Raw genomic sequence first — 19,908 nt, 5'->3', positions numbered from 1 at the left:
AGAGAGAAGAGATGCATCATATATCACATGGGCAGCCTACCAGCACCCAGGGGTGTAAACGAGCCTAGCTTGAGCCAGTATCCCTTGTTTGGGCTCGGCTCATTCATGTTTTTCATAAGCTCAAGCTCATGACGAGCCAAGAAATTGTGTTCGAGCTCGGTTCACTAAAGGGTAAACCCTGTGCGAGCTCGAGCTCAAGCTCGAGCTTCAAAGAATTACAATTATCAAACTCATAAGGACTGTCACAAGAAATAGCTAAAGCTAAGTAATTTGTGTCTTTTTCAGGAGTCTCATCAACTTCATCATTGTCTGACTCATCCCTCAAAGTAACATTAAAAGATCTACTTTTGTATTGTTTTAGATTACCACAATCAACGTGAATATGACCATACCCTGAGCACTCATGACATCTGAGATCACACGGATCCTTTTTATCAGATTCATTCTTCCCTTGAGTGGTTCCTTTGAAATCACCCTTAGGTTTTTCAGAAGATTTAACATTCTTGTTCCTAAATTTTCCTCTACTCGAGTTGATCATATTCCTTAAAATTCTAGCAAACATGGCAAAACCATCATCATCAGCTGATTCCTCATCAGATGATTCATTGTATTTTTCTTTAACAGCCTTGAGAGCAATGAACTTATTTTTCTTAAGAGGGGGCAAAGAAAGTTCATAGGTCTAAAGCGAGCCAACTAGCTTTTAAATTTTCATTGTGTCAAGATCTTTGCTCTCTTCAATAGTAGTCATTTTGATTCTGAATCTTTCAGGAAGGGATCTCAAGATTTTCTTAATGAGTTTACCATCTGAAACTTTCTTTCCAAGATTAATCATAGCATTACGAATATCACTAATTTTTGTATAAAACTCATTAAATGTCTCATCTTCTAATATCCTGATTCCTTCAAATAGAGAAACTAGCATTTGAAGTTTTGCGATTTTAACCATTTTTTTTCCTTCATATGTAGTTTCTACGATTTCCTATCTGAATCCAATTTTTAAAATTGGATTGATTATTGAGTACTAAATTAAATAATTTGTCCTATCTGCTAGAGCTTGAAGAACTCCTAAAGAACTGGCGTATTCAGGTCCAATATGTTGTTGCAGCCCTACGGATATTTCTCTTTCTAACCATACAATTACTAGTACGCCTATTGTGATTCCCAACACGAGTCAAAATAGGAACAAGCACTCAGGAAATGCTTCTTTTTTGGGAACAACTTTAGGTGAAAAAAACCCATTCCCAATCGTCGCCTATCAGCTTTGACGCGACAACAAATTTAGGGTTTCTTTTACGATTTTAAGTCTGTTTAGGATGTTTTAAGGATTATTTTTGGGCCTTTGACCATGTCATCTGAAACCAATTGATGTCAAGTAAGGGATGTCAAAGACTTTTATGGCATTCGGAATCGCACCCCACAAGGCATGTTTTAAAAGCCGTCCACGTGAGCAAAGCAGCATGGTTGCACCCCAACACTCCCTCCCTCAACGTGACACTCCTGCCACTTGAACCTATGACCTTAGCTCTGATACCAATTGAAAATAACAAATAATCTCCAAAACAACCACAATCGAACAAATAACCAAATATGTAAACCATTAAAACTGTTGACACAGATATTTGGTTACGAAGTGGAAATTCTTTGAACTTAATGAGAAAAACCACTCTGGGGTAGCCAAACTTAGGAAATCAATTTAATCATGAAGAATAACGAATTACAAGATGTTTATACTCACAAAACTTTTGCAGTCATCACGATCTTAATTTATAACAAGTTACCCACTTGTTTGCTTCTCTCCCAGAACCTCTAGAGAGTTCTTTTTCTTGATCTCCTTAACCGGAACTTGGGTTGGCTTCAATTGTTCACGATTGATAGTTGAAATAAAAATCTAAGAGAGATTTACATTAACTATGTCTCAAATCCTCTTTTGGCACACAGAATTCGAGAGTAGACTTCTTAATAAACTTTTGCCTAGAAACCTTTTAAATAGGCTTTAGAAACCTTAATACAAGTTAGGAATAGATTCCTAGGCTGTGGCGTCCTAATAGGGTACTAATGTGTCCGAATGCAATAAAATAAATGATCTTTCTCTAGGATGTTTCCAGATAGGATTACCATATATCTGGACACAAAAAAAAAAAAAAACAAACTAAACTTCCTAGAAGTCTTGTCCGGACATAGTTACACGATGTCCAGACAGGTAAGTCTTTTGAATATCTGTCGAAGTTGTGTTCGGACACTGCTTTTGACTATTCGAACATGAAGGATCTTTGGGAGTCCCTAGAAGTCCTGTCCGGACATGGCTTCTGGTTGTCTAGACAAACTTGGCTGCTTGAGACTTTTATCTTCATAGTTAAAGAACACTTTCAATAACCAAAAGCTTTTGTCATTGAATGTAGCCAATAAATAAAAACTAACACATTTAAAAACGAATTTTCATTTAACACATATGTAAAATATCTCAAAATATATTCATATGTGTAATCAAAATAGCAGGGCTCAAGAAAACATATTTAACACGCTTTTGTAAAATAATGGAGGGTCAGTAAGTTTGAACTTACAGTTTAGGCTTATACTCTTTAAATGATTTTATGCGTCTTCGTATACTTTTTGCATTAATATTGTACATTCATATTAGCCTATATTCTTTATTTCTCATTCTTAAATGTTATTTTAAATCTGAAAAATCAGGACATCATAACGACATATCTAACTATCTTAATATTATTTGCGCATCATAACGACATATCTAAAATATCTTATTATTATTTGGACATCATAACGACTATGTAGAATTTTCATATATTTTTCATATGTACATTACTACGGCATTATTATAATATTTATTTAAAACTTCTAACATTACTTGGGTATTACAACGACGCTATTGTAAATTATCTAATAATATTTAGGCAACATAACGATGCTTTTGTAATATTAAAAGAATGATTGAATATAATATTATTCTCTGAAATATTCAATCATACTTTCCCCAGTAATTTAGACATTATATTAATATAATTTAAATTCTAATAACCAGAATTGACATAAATTAAGGATAAAAGAATTATATCAAGCAATCCACTTGATGTTGCTCCAAACTTCTAAGATATAATTTTTTTTTTTTTACATTCTGCGTGACTAAGAGAGAGAGAGCAAATGGAATTTTTAAGTGAAGAAAATATGTACTGCCGTAGGGTATTTATAGGCAATTTTTAGGACATGATAGAAGTTTTTGTAATTGTTTAATTGGTGTTGTAGGCGTCGTTTTCTGAATTTGTATCTGCTTGCTTTCACACCTTGCTTCAAACCGTAATTCATCTTTAAAAACACTAGATTTTTTACGTGACTCTCTACCATGCACTAAACATAATGGAGAAGTTACCTTGTTTGAAAAGTCGAATGTTTAAAGTCAACAAAGTATTCTTTCAGAAGTATTTGATCAACATAAATGAATCTTTTTACTATTCTTTTTTTTTTTTTACACAAACCGTAACACACATTTTGGAGTTTATTTTCTTCTTTCTTCTTTTATTTCTTTTCTTCTTTTTCTTTTTCAAATCCTGAACGTGAAATACAACTTATAGTGCTTCTTTTCTTTTTCTTTTTAACTTGCTTTGTACATTTACACAAAGAAATAACTTTCACAAAAAATACACGCACATGCAGGTTCGGACTGTACTCCTACTGTCCGAACTATGCATTTTTTTTTTCTAATTTTTTGAAGTCTAATTATTTAAATCTTAAATGTCAAATTATCCATAATGCGAATCAAAGCCAAGTTCAAACTGTCCACTTTTTAGTTCAAATTTAAACATTAAATATATTTTCCAAATATTTTTAATCCAACTAAAAACTATTATTTATACTAAAGTATTCTTAACCAACCTAATAATTTCCTTGGGTGTTACACACTCTCTCATCTCTTTCTCTTTGACTTTTTTTTTTTTTTTGATTTCTCGGTATTGGTAGGCAAGAAATGGGTTTGTTTAAACGTTATTGATTCTTGGAATTAGGTTTGTTCTTGAAAATTTGATTTTTTTTTTTTTAAATTTTTTTGTTGGTTTTTTTGTTTTTTTTTTCTTAAGAACGTACTGATTTTTTTATTTTATTTTTTTTTTCCATTGGATTGTTGTTACCTGCTCTAAACATGTGTTATTTTAGTGACCAAGATCCATGAATTCCACAGATACGTTCATGGGTTTTTTTTCGATTTCTTGGTATGGGTATGTGTTTTTTGTTGTAGCAGCAATCAATCAATTTGTGAGTGGGATGGTGGAGATGGGGGGTGACAACAAGGTATGATTTAATTTGTGAGTTTTTCTTCCGATGGTTTGGTTGGTTTTGTGGAAAAGTTGGGTTTTTACTTTTTCTGAATCTTTAATTTTTTCCTTGTTGCTTAGGAATTAAGAAACATTTGACATCATGTTTAAAGATGATCTGTAATCTTATTTGTTAATTTACACATGCTTAGGTCAGGTAGGAGGGGCAAATATTTGAATATGATACTATGGTTTATATTTCTTTGAATGTAACATCCAAAGTTGGAAAATGGCCATTTTTGCATATTTTATATATGTTTGTGATAGAGCCTTGGAAAAAAAAAAGATTCGCAACTAATGCAATTGGTTCACAACAATAGAGCAAAAGAAAGTTTATTTAGTGGGTGCTTAGCGTTTCTACCAAAAAGAAAAGAAAATACAATCATAGGAAAAAGAGAAGAAAATGGGTAGGGTAAAAGAGAACAAGATAGAGATAGAATGAGAGATTATGGAAGAAATGACATTTATGGACAAGCAGTAGCTGCTAGTGGTTTTTTTTTTTCTCAACACTTGTGGCTGTTAGATGTGGTTTTATTTTGCTTCTTCTTTGCAGTTGTTTATTGCTATGTTTGCACTCTAGTACATGTTTTGTTTGGTTTGTTGTATTTTATCATTGCTTGTGTGTACTTGTCTAGTTTGATTTCCTTTCGAAGATTCTAATTGTTGGTTCTAGCATTTTATATGCTAGAGTATTTGTATAGTTTTATTTTCACCAATACAAAAAATAACTCATTCATCTAAAAAAAAAGGCAGATAAACACTAGGACAGATCAATCTGTTTCATCAAGTTTTTTATGCTCTCTTTTGATTTTTTTTTTTTTTTTTTTTTTTTGTGTACTAATTATCTTATTTGCTAGTAGATGAGGATGAGTGGTCCATCCTACAACAGATACTCAGGAGAAAGTGCTGCTAGTGACGGAGCTCTGTTATGCTTTTATGGAATTCCATTTGTGATTAGATATTCATTCACCAAAGACAAATTTGGTAAAAGGTTTTATGGTTGCGCAAATTATAAGGTAAGTACTTCATGATTTCGAGTATAAAATTGAGCCTCAATTCATCAAAGAAAGTTTATTAATTTTTTTAGTATTTGTAGCATGGTCGGGCTTGTAAATATTTTGATTGGGTTGATGATCCTCCGATATGCGAGCATGGCGAAAGAGTATTGAAGCGGTTGAAAGAGAAATACATGTGCCTAAAAGATGAAAAATAAAGGCTACATGCTGTAGTTATGAAGAGCGACACAATGGAAATAGAGAATAGCAAGTGCAAGAAAAAAATGGGAATGAAACCATCCCCATTACTCATTTACTTGTTGTCATAAGTTTCCTGTACTTGTTTTTGTCAATTTCTTTGTGAGAAATTTGTTGACAGAAACTAGTTTTAACCTTGATATATATAAATGTAAATATGTGTATGTGCACAGGTTCGTGCGAACCATTAGAGAATTTGGAAGGAATCATAAGTCTAGCATTTGTTAGTGTCTGAAGTAAACATGGCTTTGTGGTTGTAGTGGGTCCAAAATGAGATGCAACCTTTTCTAGTGCCTGGCAATGTCTCTCTTTAGCATAAAGTAATAACATTACCTTGCAGTAGAAGATTTGGAATCCTACATGGTCTGGAATGTGGCCTAAGCATGTAATATGCTGATCAAAGTGAAAAATGTAGTTCACTTCCCTTGGGAAGTGGAGAAAGGAATGTGTCCTGAAAATTACTCTCTTTATGATCATGCCCCACTCACTGCTCTTTCATGTTCTTTCTTTTCTTCGTTTCATAAGCAGAAAGCCCTTTCACTAAAAGCACCCAAACATGCATCTTTTTTGGATCTCAAGGAAAAGCAAAATCACATACACACAGGAAGCATGGGATAAGTAAATATTTTAATGCTTTTTTACTTCAATAGCCCAACAACTGAAAACTCAAGGAATAAGAAATCCTACTTGAATAAAACTAAATTAAGCATAAAATTTCTACCTTTCATTTTTTTCAAAAGTAAAAGAAATTTGGAACACAATGTGGTGGTTCCCAACTTGCACATCACCATGTTATCTTAGTAAAATATGGCCACAAGAATGACACATCATAGGATACTATCGTTCCACATATTCTAGCAATAATATCACCTAAAACATGGATATTCAAACATTGTAAATTTCGCAAAAAAATTTACCATCATAAATGATCTCTCATAAGGCATAGAATCATTAATCGTCAAAATTTGAGTACAATAGCCTACAACCATCCAAACCCTTTGAAGGTCTTGGAGATCTTGTGAAGATTAGGCCTTCCCATTCCTAAGTTCATCTTCCCTGCTGAAAACTTCAAACCCTCTAAGCAACACAGATGCTCATCCATGTCTTCCTTTCATCGCCATCATCATCATACATTAGTCACATACCACTTTAACTAAATTTGCATTCAAAGTACCCTTATTGTGACGACCCAATTTTGTATTTTTTTTACAAAACAAATCATCACAGTGGCATGACATTTAGCCATGAACTTAGAGTTGGCAATTCGGGTCGGCGGGTCGGGTTCGTGTCAACCCGACTGACCCGAAAACACAATCGGGTTCGACACGAACCTGACCCAATTATTAATTGGGTCAGAAAATTGAACATGAACACGGCCCGATATTGAACCGGGTTACACGACACGAACCCACGGACACGTTTGGTTAACGCATGCTCACTGGGTCACTGCACTTCTCACCGGCACTGCCTCACTCCACAGGCCATCGCCGAGACCCTCGCAAAGGGTGGGGTCGAGACCTACCTGATTGACCTCCCACTGGCCACTGGACATCATAGACTGTCAGGTCACGAGGATGAAGATGATATCGCCGTCGAATGGGGCCATGGACATCGGTCAGACCTTGAAGCCCCACGAGTACATCGGCATGGTGCAGCGCGAGATCCTGGACGCATACCTTCGGGACCGGGCCAAAGCGAGCGGCGCCGAGTTCGTCAATGGGCTGTTTCTCAAAATGGGTAAGACGGAAAGGCCGGTTCAGTTGGGGAGAAGCGGACCTTGGCGCTCAGATCCCCGGCGCATGATAAATCGTGAAGTGAAGGAGTGGTGCCGGTGCGGAGTGAAGAAGCCAGAAGGTGAAGTGAAGAAGATGAATGAAAAGTGATGCAGTGCGGATCGTGCGGCTAGGGTTTTCTAACTTTTGCTTTTGCAGTTTTGCTGAAGCCTGATTCCCTGAAGCCCGAGGCCCTGAATTGCCGATTTACCCTTTTTTGACTTGAAAAAATAAAATAAAAAATTAAACGTGTTTAATCTGGTCTGGCGGGTCAACCCGCGGGTTGACCCGCCAGACACGATTATAATCGTGTCATAATCGGGTTGACCCGATTATGACCTGAACCCGATTACCCCAAACCCAAACCCTATGTTTTCGTGTCGGGTTCACGGGTCGTGTCAAAAATTGCCAACCCTACATGAACCAACATAACATACCCACATCTAATAACATGTACCTAACACATAAGAGATAATTCACATAGCAGCGGAAACTAAATTCATTAACTAAAAAGAGAAATTAAAACATCAAAGCCATTTGACTATTTATATAACTAAAGCTTATCAATGTATTAATTACATAACAAAAGAATGACTATATAAAAGTGTCACATCTGACACATGCAACGTACCAAATGTCTATAAAAAAGGTGGACTATCCACAAGTCCAACAAATACAACTGTTGTGAAGAGCTTCAGTCGTAGTATCCCAGATATAGAGCCATGGGGTCCTTGTCAATGCCAGTAGCACTTGCATCCAAAGCATCTACATCTACACAATCGTAGTGGTTGCCATGTTCGTATAGGTAGATTAATGAGTCCAGAGTCTCAATAGTATATAACTCACTAAGTTTTGCATTGAACCGACATTTATTCCTTCTACCATACGTTTACAAAAATAACTACCCTTTTGTAAACCATTCATTTTCTTAAAATATTTTGTAGCTGATAAACACATAAAACTATTGACATACATATATAACATGTGACTCAACTATACCCATATACAAGCATTCCAATCCTTTGGAAATGCAAGCACATAAGTACGTCTAAGCATGAAATAAATGACATCATAACTCAGTTATACTTGCATACATGTCTCCCAAACCTTTGTGGAATACATGTAATTATTTAAATGCATAAAACTAAAGACATAAAAAAAATAAATATTGTAGTGATGAGAGAAAGAATAGGGGATTGATTTCACCACTCACTACATAACAATAGTCAATCATAAATTAACAAGGAAAATTCATACTATGCATGATATAGGGCTCGTCTCACTCGAGTAGTCAAGAAATTACCTTTGAAGAATAAGTATAATCCATCTTCAGTTGGCACAGACCGTTCATCTAACCACTAAGATACGGTACGACTCGTCTTTCCTAGGTACAGATTAGCTACGTCTTTAATAGGATACACACAATCAATGGAATAGTATAACTCATTTTCGGTTGGTACAAACTGTCTACCTAAATTACACTAAACTAGGGTGTAGTACAATCCATTTTCCCTAGACATGGCCTATCTAACCTTCTTGAGCATATATCAATTACAACTGTTATGTAACAATCATTCACATAATCACAAAAAATATGAAGGATTGAGTTCAATCAATATAAAAGACTTTTTAAGACAAGATAAGAAATTCATAATGATTGAATATAAACATTAAAATCAATTCTCACAATTATACAATCATTATGCATATAGAAAATACCAAATTAAAATACAATTAAACCATTGTTACTTGAAAAGGGTTACATCAACACCCTTGTAAGAATTTAGCCGCTCATCGTGGTGCTGGGATGGCCTCCTACCATGTTCTTCTCCTCTTCAACTTGTTAAGCCTCCAAGAAGAATTTTCTGTCTAAAGCTAAGCACAAGCACCCATTCTCTTGAAGCTTAGGTGTCTATTTATAGAGACTAGGAGAGGCCTAGAAGCTCTTAGAATTCTAGAAAAATCGTCTCTTGAATTTTCTTGTCCAAGTAGGAGATTGAAACTTCAATCCAAGTAAGAAAATGATTCCAAATTCGTCCAGAATTGTGGTCTTTTATTGTGAGGCAATTTTGGCATAGTAAATGTCCGAATTGGGAAAAATATATTTCTAACATATTTGTTTAATTTTTTATTATCTTTCCAACGACACCAATTTCATTGCAATCCAATATATCTGAGCCAAAAGTTATGATTAAAACATTGAGACATATGCAGAACCCAAATTTGAATCCAATCTGATTTTGACTTTTAGTGGAAAAATTCCGATTTAATCATTCACTTGAATTGATTAAACTTAACCACATTATAGAGGTCTTCTATTATGATTGGTTAAGTTTAAACATATCTTTTAGGTTTTCTCAAAGTGTGCTTTAAGCCCAAAATTAATGGAATTAATTGCATTTTTATTTAAAACCTGAAAACAATAAAACAACATAAAATCAAACAAATTACAATGCTAAGGTATTAACATATATAAGTTAAGGGGCTTGAATGTGCAAGATTCGACGCTTATCACACCCCGAAACTTACATATTGCTGGTCCCTTAGCAATACAAAACAATAAATTAAACTGAAAAACAACAAGATAAATCATTCTTTCGTGGGATGTACGATTGCATTTAGCATATGCAACAAGCCTTTTAAACCCATAGGACTCCCTAGTGGACGAGTGAAGTCTCGTGAGGGTTTGTCTGGAATGATACCCACAAACATTGTTCCTACCATGTTATCCTCAAGAATGCAGCATCATAAAAATAATGGTTCTTATTCATTAGCAAGCTTAACAAAATAAACTCCATCTTCACAATTTCAGGGAATTAAAAATTAAGCTACTAACATGGCATTATAAGATATCACAAGATTCAACTAGTGTAAAGTGAACTTAACACATAGTCATGAGGTTTCAAAACTAATCTCAATCATGAATGGTTCAACACTCAAAATTCGCTGGACTCCCCATTAGATAAAACAACCAAGGCATATATTTTTTTATTATTATTATTATTTTTTATATGCAGGCTGTGCAATGCTTAGCTTCCTTAAGCTTTCTAATTGACCCATGTAACGAGTGTTAGGTCAACGACTCCCAAACCAGATGGTTTTAGGGCACTAGGTGTTAAACACCCTAAAGACTTACTAAATCGAGTCAAAAAGGCTACGAAGCTAAACTTAGCCATTTTATCAATCAAAATAAACTTCCACATTTTGACGCGAATACTCAATGCTTAATGAGGCAAGAGATCTGGTTACTCAGTGAAAAGATCAAAGTGATCAATATTATTTTTCTTCCCTTTTTTTTTTAATGCCAAAGTTATACCTCCAACAAGTTACTCAGCTGCATCCAAGATATTGGAAAGAGACATAACTAATTTCAAATTTCATACCCCACAGACTACATGTTAGTGTGCTTGTGAGAATCAAAATTGAAACAAGTAATATCTCATGCTGCCAAAGAAAATAACAAAACTCTAAATTCTCTAGTCAAGTGATCATGTGTTCATCATGTTAAGCTCACCAATGAAATACAAATCAGAATTTAAGTTCAACCAAATTCTTAGAAATAACATAGCAAAATATTGGACAGTGTTTCGTTTTTCCATACCCCCAAACTTGAATCACACATTGTCCCTAATGTGTGTATAGAGTTGAACATAACAGTACGAAGATAGGAATACCTGAATGAGCAGATGTGGGGCATATCATACCCCCAAACTTGATTACAAAAACACATGTCCTGAAAAAGAGAGTGATACTCCAACCAAATACTAGTCAAGTGCAACACATTGTTGTAAAAATATAAACTAAGAATGAAGTAACAATGGAGAAGATAAACCTGGAAGGAGATCATGTACCTTGGCCTGATGGAGGACTCGAGCGCACATGGCCTGCGCTTGAACCTATGAAGCTGACTCATTTAGTCAAAATATGTAGGATTTGCCAAGCCAACGGAATCCACATCCTTGATGCACAAAGTTCTCTTTAACCTTTAGGTTTAAATTTAAAGCACCAATCTTTTCTTCTCTTGGACCAAAGAGAATAAATTTTACCTACAGAAAGGTAATTCCGAAAGGCCGCATATTGAGGTAGATTCTTCTTAGTATTCTCAAACAGTTTCTCATCCGGAAGGGAATCATGAACTGGAATAAAATGCAGAGAGTACACAAGGAAGTTTTCTACCTTGATGGTCTCTTTTTGCTATTCTAACAGCCCTAACAAACTATTCTCCTGACCTATTGGTAAGTCAAAAGCAATAGAAGTTCGGGTTTCATATGGCATCTCGAGAATAAGAGTCGATGATGAAGGAGCCTCAGTGCTTACTTCCTCACCTTTTGCTCGATATAGAGCTTGTGGGGCCTTAATTTGCTCCTCCTTCCTCTCTTTCATGTGAGTTTTGACCATTTCTCCATTCTTCATTGTGGTGATGGCTTGCTCATGATAAGATGTACTCTCATCCACCATATAGTGTCCATCAGGATTGGCCACCAACTGTCTTTGAAGCTCTTCTTCTTCTTCTTTATTGAGGTGGTTCATGATTTGTTCAAAGTGAGCATCCATCCTGTCTTCCATCTCGGCGAAGAATTGAGGGGTATATTTTTCCTGGTGAGACTTTATAATCTAAGTTTGAGAGTCTCTTATTTGATCCATCTTGCTCATAAATTTCATCATTTGATCTTGAAAGTTAGAACTCATCGAAGGAGGTGGTTCAGCCTGAGATTGCTACTGTGGCGACCAGTAGATGGGAGATGGCACCTCTTCGTGAGCATCCATCTTGACTTCTATCTCGGCGAAGAATTGAGGAGTATATTGTTCCTGTTGAGACTGTTGTTGTCGAGGCCAGTAGATGGGAGATGGCTCCTCTTCGTGAGTTTCTATCTTGACAATGGATTCAGAGTGAGAGTTTAATGTCTAACTGAGAGAGGTCACTGTCTGAGTGAGTTTCTGATTGATCTCACCCATAAGTTTCAATATCTGAGCTTGAACGTCAGAATCTGACTGAGGAGATGGTGTAGCCTAAGAAGAAGGCTGCCAGTTATCCTCAAAGTCAGCACAATATGGAGATGATTGCCATTACTGGTGGGGAGGATGGAAGTTAGATGGTGGATAGACCGCTTGATCATTGAACTGCGGATATGCCTGATGGTATGGTTCATGAAATTGTGGAGCATAATTTTCAAGAGCTTGAGCTTGCTACAAGATATTAGACTGGTTGCTCCATCCCGGGTTATTGGAATCACAGTAAGGCTCATTCCTTGGTCTAGAGAATTGTGTGTTCATATGCTCATAAGAATAGTTAGAAAATTGTCCTGCCGTAGGACAATCTTTAACATAGTGGTAAGGACTATAGCAATATGAACATGGTCTATGGGGTGTTGGAATGCCTCCCCACATGAACTAAATTGACAAAAATAAAATAAAACAAAGGAAAATAAAAACAAAAATTGAAAAAAAAAATTAAAGAAACCAAAATAAAATAAAATAAAAACAGAAAAGAATTAAGTTAAATTTAATCTTTAAAACTTAATAACATAACCGTTTGCAGTACCCGACAATGGCGCCAAAAATTGATGTGTTCATTTTGTGTACAAAAATATCAATAATAAAATTAACACTCGCAATAGTACGAATCCTTGTAGGATAGGGCTATGTTGAGGGTGTCGAACCTTAAGAACTGCGTAGGAATTGGTATCAAGTTTGTAAAGATTAAATATAACTTAATTAAAAGAAGTTTGATTTGATTTATTTTATAACTAATTAGTTACATGCATAAAACTAAAGACATAAAAATAAATATTGTAGTGATGAGAGAAAGAATAAGGGATTGATTTCACCACCCACCGCATAACAATGGTCAATCATAAATTAACAAGGAAAATTCATACTATGCATGATATAGGGCTCGTCTTACTCGAGTAGCCAATAAATTAACTCTAAAGAATAAGTATAATCCATCTTCAGTTGGCACAGACCGTTCACCTAATCACTAAGATGCGGTACGACCCGTCTTTCCTAGGTATAGATTAGTTACGTCTTTAATAGGATACATACAATCAATGGAATAGTATAACTCATTTTCGGTTGGTACAAACTGTCTACCTAAATTACACTAAACTAGGGTGTAGTACAATCCATCTTCCTTAGACATGGCCTATCTAACTTTCTTGAGCATATATCAATTACAACTGTTATGTAACAATCATTCACATAATCACAAAAAATATGAAGGATTGAGTTCAATCAATATAAAAGACTTTCTAAGACAAGATAAGAAATTCATAATGATTGAATATAAACATTAAGATCAATTCTCACAGTTATACAATCATTATGCATATAGAAAATGCCAAATTAAAATACAATTAAACCATTGTTACTTGGAAAAGGCTACATCAACACCCTTGTAAGAATTTTGCCGCTCATCGTGGTGCTGAGGTGGTGCTGAGATGGCCTCATGCCATATTCTTCTCCTCTTTAACTTGTCAAGCCCCCAAGAAGAATTTTCTGTCTAAAGCTAAGCACAAGCACCCATTTTCTTGAAGCTTAGGGGTCTATTTATAGAGACTAGGAGAGGCCTAGAGACTCTTAGAATTCTAGAAAAAATCATCTCTTGAGTTTTCTTGTCCAAGTAGGAGATTGAAACTTCAACCCAAGTAGGAAAATGATTCCAAATTCATTCAGAATTGCGGTCTTTTATTGTGAGGCGATTTTTGCATAGTAAATGTCCAAATTGGGAAAAATATATTTCTTACATATTTGTTTAATTTTTTATTAGCTTTCCAACGCCACCAATTTTATTGTAATCCAATATTTGAAGAAAACGTTATGATCAAAACATTGAGACATGTACATAATCTAAATTTGAATCCAATCCGATTTTGACTCATAGTGTTGAAATTCCGATTTAATCATTTACTTGATTTGATTAAACTTAACCACATTATATAGGTCTTCTATTATGATTGGTTAAGCTTAAACATATCTTCTAGGTCTTCTCAAAGTGTGCTTTAAGCCCAAAATTAATGAAATTAATTGCATCTTTATTTAAAACCTGAAAACAATAAAACAACATAAAATCAAAAAAATAACAATGCTAAAGAATTAACATATATAAGTTAAGGGGCTTGAATGTGCAACATTCGACGCTTATCAGTGCACATCCAAGCATAATATCACATAAAATAATCGATATCATATCTCAACTATACTCACATATGAGTCTTCCAAACCTTTGTGGAATACAGGTATACATGCACATCCAAGCATAACATCACATAAAACAATCGAATTCATATTTCAGCCAGACACGTATATAAGTCTTCTAAACCTTTGTGGAATACAAGTATATGTGCACTCCCAAATATGACATCTCATAAATCATCATATGCAAACTAGGCAGATAAAAATATACTTATGTTCTTTTCCATTGAAACTCATAGGTATATTAGTATGTCTAGCATGAAATACTTCATTAAAACATGTCACGCATTATCATCATGCTATGCATGCTCTTGTTCCATTTCGTGATTTCATAGTGCCTGCGGGACTTGAACCCCAGGTCTTGTTTCTCGATGCTAGTGGCACTTTAACCCACGGTCTTACACCTTGATGCATGTGGGACTTGAACCCAAGTTCTTCATTCGGCGTTCATGATTTCGTAACATGCTCATGCTCTCGTGCCATATATGCATCGTCTACATGCTTTCACACTTATGTAACTCTTATTATCATAGGCTTTTCATATTCTTTTCAACACGGTATGAATTCTTAATTCATCATAAAGCTAATAAAAATATATCTCAATCCACATTTGTTGTATTTATTCCTTTTGGTTGGACTAGCATAGTCTCTTTTTCTTTTGGGTTCATAATGGGCTGTACCTATTGTGTAAGCACTTGAGGAAGCCATGTACTATCACCTTATAAATGAATGGAGTTGGCCCATTAAACTTCATTAGGTCATTTGAAAATTAGGGTTGAGAGATTAGACTCCTCCGCACACACTACAAACAGGACGACAGCTAAAAAATTAGAGAGATGAGAAGCTCATCATCAAACAATGAAGGTACGCTTTTATTTTTGTTCATTCACATGCTATGAAGCAAGGCAGATTAATATGGATTATTTCTAACAATTGGTATCAGAGCAAATTTGTTCTTCTTCATGGCTGTGTTGAGTTGCGTTTCCTTTAAACTATGTTCTTCACCGTTTGAATTGTTTTTTTTTTTTTTTTAAAACAAAAAAAAAACAATGGAGTAGCGAACATTTTCCATTAAGGTGGGTTATGAGCGTCTATGGGGTTTTGTGTAGGCCATTGCTGGCTCTCTGATAGGTTTTGAATGTTGCATATTCAAGCCTCTTAATTTGTTATTGTTAAACCTTTATCTTTATTGTAATTTAACATTTTGCGTTGTTTTTGTGTTTCAAGCATTTTCAGGATGCTAAGGAAAAGGACAAGTGAAGCCATTAAATTTGAGCTTAGATTGATATTAATGCAATGAATTCTATATTTGTAGGAATTACAAAAAAGAAAAGAAAAAGAATGGAGTTGAAAGGACAAATTTGCAATGTTGTGGATGAAATAAAAGAAGAACAAATAAAAGCAAAGAAGAGCTATTACGTGTACAGGTGTAGGACCAAAAAGAAATTGAAGAGAGCCAAGTCGCTGAAAAGAGTCATCAATTACGTGGGACCTACAATTAATGAAGGAAGAAAAGAAAATAAAGAAGAAAAATCTGAGAAGAATCACCAATGAAGAGCTGTAGAGAAAATGAAAGAAGAAAAGATAAATAACAAAGAAGACCTTTGTTACCAATTATGTGGGACCTACGAAGAAAAAGAAAGAAGAGATTATTTGCAACAACAGAAGATAAAAGATTAAAAAAAAAAAAAACCCGCAGCTTGCGAAGAAAAAAAGGGTAATGCTTGGGTGAATTCCGGAAATTTTGCTTATCCATGGCATTGTTGTAATTAATATAATTACAACAATGTCATGGATAAGCAAAATTTCCGGAAGAAACCCTAGCACTGCAAGCAAAGAAAAGAAGAAAAGAAAGAGAAGAAATGGCAGCAGTATGGCACCGCAACATAGAAAAAAAAAAAAAAAGAGTAAAAGTTCCTTTTTTCTTTACGAAGAAAGGAGAGATTTTTTTCCTCTTATTTAAGCAGCTAGAGACAGAGTAATGAGGTAGATTTTTTTTGAGTTTTAGCCACACTCTTTTTTCTCTTTCACTGGAAACAGAGATTTTTTTTTTTTAGTTTTGAAACACTCTCTCGCACAGTGACGACGAGCAGCATAGGAGAAGAAGAGGAATAGAGGAAGGGACTTTTATGCATGGGATTTGTTCCTAATATTTAAGTTCTCTTTTATCCATGTATTTTCATTTATATTCTATCTTGTATTTTAACACTATGGGAGGCTAAATTCTCGACTAAGGTCGATGATGAAATCTCATTAATGAATTTCAGTAGTTATTTTTGAGATTTGATTTTGCCCAGAATGATGTTTAATTGAATGATTAAAATTGTTCTTTCTTCATATCAATTAATAGATGATGAATTCTGAATATGAGTTTAATCAAGTTTTTCTCATGATCTAGGATTATTTTTATTAATTGATTGCTTGGTTTATATTGTGATTTTAAAATTGGATATCTGTTGTGATTTTTTTTTTTTTTTTTTTTTTTTTTTTTTTACGGATATAATAAATGATTTGATTTTAATCTCTTTTAAAAGCGAAGAAGAACAATGCTTTAGATTTTTGTTAAGGATTTTAATGATGATATTTTCCCTAGTATCAAGATTAATTTGTAGATTATCGTGTAGAGTATGGGTAAAATCAATGATTAAGAATATATGTTGTCATAAATTAATAAGGTGGATTCCACAACCTTAGTTCTTTTTATCTTGAAAGTTTATTACTTCTATTATTTATTTTGTTTTGATTAATTGCATGTTTGAATTTATTTTTATTTCGAAACAACCATATTTCTTTTTTTGAACTAGATTAGGATTTATTTAGTTTAGATTTGATTAGTTCTCCTACGATTATACAAGTCCCTATGAGTTCGATCTCGCACTTGCTAAACTATACTTCGATACGGTTCGTGCGCTTGCAAGTGCGTTAAAATTTCACAACACTCACAATCAGAAAGAAGCGTGGATATTTTGTTCTATATCGCGGTTCAAGTGGTTTATACCCACATAAAACGCTCCCTGGTTGTCGCTTGCTTATTAGAGCAATGTAGATTGTGCAGTATTTTTTTTTTTAAGATTTCACGCTGCAGTATTGAATGTTTTGCTTTCAACTGTATTTTCTTTTTCTTTTTCTTTGGTCAATGAGGATTAAGGTTTAGGAGTGCAGGTTTTTGTTCTTTTTTCATTTCTTTTTTTGAAATTTGGTGCTCACATGATAATTGAAGGAAATCGGAAATATAAAAGGAGATATTTTTTTGTCCTTTTCAAATATAGATGTTGAACTTGCATTGTTTTGTGTTATGTCATGTGTATGACATAAACCAATTTCTTTTATGAGCAAACACTAAGGGTTCTTTTTAGGTTTGCACTCGGCAAAGTCGGATAATAAAAATAATGGGCAATTTTCTGATCCATTCAACACACTTTTAAGTGCAATTGCGCAAGTCTTTTGATACCCACAGAATCTCTCTCTCTCTCTTTTTTTTTTTGTAACCAGGAAGGCTTAGATTAGGCCATAGCTAATTAGTCCCAAAATTTTTATTGTTCGCAAAAATCTTAAACCTCTTTACTACAATGAAGCAATATTGGGCATCAAACATGATTGGATTGGTTATGTACCCACCTATCGTGAAACTAATCATGACAAATAATTGGGTTTTTTTTTTTTTATTGAAATTTTAGTGCAATATGGATAATGCTCTTGTGCATATGACCAATGGTTTAAATTGATTATGTACTCACCTATCGTGGGACGAATCATGATAAATCATTGAGCTGTTTCATTGATTATGTACTCACCTATCGTGGGACTAATCATGATAAATTGGGGTGATTATTTTGTGAACTGTAATTTTACTAAGGTCCATAAGGATAACTGATTTGCCCTATTGGCAAATCATTATTTTGGTAGGATGCTTAGGACGGTAAAGAAATTATTAAATACTCTGCACTTGATGACTAAGTCTTATCCTCTCGATAGCGGGTCATTTTAAGTCATTGTATTTAATTATTTTGTTTTATCATATGTATGAGTTCATTGTGTGTGGAACTCTAGCATAAAATTTTGAGATAAATAATTTGCGTAAGAGTCTATTATGCATGTGACTCTAGCATGAAAAATTTGATGACTATGAGTGCATGTTTTTATTTTTTACATGCATAATAAAGTCTTGTTGTGATGTTCTCAGTTTTAGAAAATCAAAGTTTGTCCCTCCTATTATCTGCCATCAAAACTCTGACGGGGACTAATTATGAAGATTGGTATGTGTCTCGCACTATCAATTTAGCTATCATGAATCTTGATTTGGCTTTGAGGGTTGAAGCACCTGCTGAACTTACCGAGAAAAGTTTTTTTTTTATTTTTTGGCTGCTGTTGGGGATAAGTTCACTAAGTTTGACAAAGCAGAGAAGGAAACTTTTATGAAATTGCTTACCACCACCACCACCACATGATGGTGTTAGTGGAGTTCGTGAGCATATTATGAAGCTCACTCATTTCTTCGAGGCAAATGAAGGTTGAGTTAGCAAACAGTTTTCTTGTGTAGCAAGTACTTGAGTCCTTACCATCTCAATTTGATGTCCTCCAGACCACCTACCATGCTCAGATAGATGAATGGAGCTTGAGTGAAATGACTGTTATAGTCACTCAAGAAGAAGAGGTGATGAAAAAGGGAAAGTCCCATGTTGTTTTATGATGACAAAAGATAGCGGACATTTTAAAAGAAAATTTTACTAAGGGGGACAACAGTGGCAACGAGACATATAAAGTAAGGAAATTCAGAAAGTTTTCTCAACAAACTGGCGTAGATATCTATTTGGAGCCTAAGAAAGAAGAATTCAAAGGAAAATGTAACTTTTGTCATGTGTATGGGCACGATAAGGAAAATTGCAAGAAATATACGGTTTGGTTAGAAAAGAAATGAATTACAAAGCACCAAAAAACTGAGTAATGGGGAGTTGAAGGTGAACATGGGAAACGGTGTGGAGGTTGAAGTTGAATACATTGGCACCGCAAAGCTTGTCTTGGCCTCTGGGCATTTTTTTGGATTTAGAAGGAGCCTTATCTCTATTTCTATTTTTGGACAAATGTTGATACTTTTTTGAGATTGGAAATGGAATGGTTATCATTTATAATAATTTTGTTGTGGTTGGTTATGGCATATTGTGTGATGGTTTATACATGATTGACTTGATGCACTCTTTATCTCATTTCTCTTCTAGTGTTTCTTTTGTTAATGTTGTGGTTGTTTCCAAGTGTAGTAGGAACATTGAGACTTCCTCTATGTTGTGGCACAAACATTTGGGCCATATTTCTAGGTCAAGAATTGAAAGGTTGATTAAAGATGGTATTCTTGTTAACCTAGATTTTTTT

The 19,908-nt window shown here is 34.5% G+C and overlaps 1 long non-coding RNA gene across 1 annotated transcript; it reads left to right on the top strand.

Annotated features, from left to right (window-relative positions):
* The first annotated feature begins 4,745 nt into the window (after positions 1-4,745).
* Positions 4,746-5,847, top strand: LOC133862588 (uncharacterized). The gene is made up of 3 exons (XR_009899252.1): positions 4,746-4,812; positions 5,183-5,338; positions 5,419-5,847. It is a non-coding gene; the product is annotated as an uncharacterized LOC133862588 (long non-coding RNA).
* Positions 5,848-19,908: the final 14,061 nt, after the last annotated feature.

The sequence above is a fragment of the Alnus glutinosa genome, chromosome 3 (assembly GCF_958979055.1).
Source record: "Alnus glutinosa chromosome 3, dhAlnGlut1.1, whole genome shotgun sequence".
Taxonomy (NCBI): Eukaryota; Viridiplantae; Streptophyta; class Magnoliopsida; order Fagales; family Betulaceae; genus Alnus; species Alnus glutinosa.
Note: the sequence above shows the minus strand (reverse complement) of the source record. Positions and strands in the feature narration are given on the sequence as shown.